This window comes from Otolemur garnettii, unplaced genomic scaffold (assembly GCF_000181295.1).
Source record: "Otolemur garnettii isolate 467f Iridium unplaced genomic scaffold, OtoGar3 scaffold00095, whole genome shotgun sequence".
NCBI lineage: Eukaryota > Metazoa > Chordata > Mammalia > Primates > Galagidae > Otolemur > Otolemur garnettii.
Window position 1 is genome coordinate 7,982,808 of NW_003852490.1, and position 1,107 is coordinate 7,983,914.

General features: G+C 40.4%; 1 protein-coding gene across 1 annotated transcript in view; it reads right to left on the reverse strand.

Moving 5' to 3' along the window:
- Nucleotides 1-1,107, reverse strand: part of TTC27 (tetratricopeptide repeat domain 27) — a 175,232-nt gene that overhangs the window by 128,235 nt on the left and 45,890 nt on the right. The gene's annotated exons all lie outside the window — the stretch shown is intronic.

Genomic DNA, 1,107 nt, shown 5'->3' on the forward strand with positions numbered 1-1,107 from the left:
AAAAAAAAAAAAAAAAAAATTTGAACATGTCAATTTCTTTGTAGCACACGTAATGAATAAATAAGAACATTCTCACACAGTTACCCAAAACAAACATCATATAATGATACACACCAAGGATTTCCAAGAATATTGAACTGGGAAAATAAAGCAGACAGTCAAGGGACTCAAATGACAATCATTTCTAAGAGAGTATGTAGGGAAGAGTAATTTGCAAAATTTATATTATAGCACAAAATCAGCTAGCTTTTCTTTCTACTAGATAAAAGTACTTTCTTTTGCCTTATCTGAAAAATAACAAAGGAAGAAAACATCAGAATTCTAAATTGAACTTAATTCCTAATTATGATAATAAAAATGCCTTTGAAAAAATGATATATATCTTAAGCAACTTGTATTCACTAAAGAACACATTTATCTTTCACTTATGCATAAAGCCAAAAGACCCCTCCCTTTGTGACTTTTCACTTCCTGGGATAAACCTTCTTTGTTACTGTTGTTGTTTTTGAGACAGGGTCTTGCTCTGTCACCTGGGCTAGAGGGCAGTGGCATCATCGTAGCTCACAGCAACCTCAAACTCCTGGGCTCAAGAGATCCTCTTGCCTCAGCCTCCCAAGTAGCTGGGATTACAGGTGCAGACACCACACCACAGTTAATTTTTCAATTTTTTTTTAGAGATGGAATTTTGCTCCTGCTCAGGGTGGTCTCAAACTCTTAGCCTCAAGTAATGCTCCAACCTCATCAGACATGAGCTAAAAACTCTTCTTTGATCCTGAATCTTCCACTATCTACTGATCCATCTCTCCTTTTCACTGCCAGTCTTCTCCAACTATGTGATCTTTACCTACTGACCTTGCTTCCTTATACCCCATTCCCTCCTAAACTCTCTGTCCAGATAGGCCACTGAAACTGTCCTAGACAGAAGCAACGCACTCCTAGATATCAGCTCCATGGTCTGTTCTCCGTCCACGTTTCTTTCCTGACTGCACTACTCTCTTGAACACTGACTGACAAGCACCCCAGGCTCCCGATCCCCTCCTTCCCCGGCCTCTGTAACCCAGACCTCCTGCTCCCAGCTCCCCTTTCTCACCGTGTCCACAGAGGCAT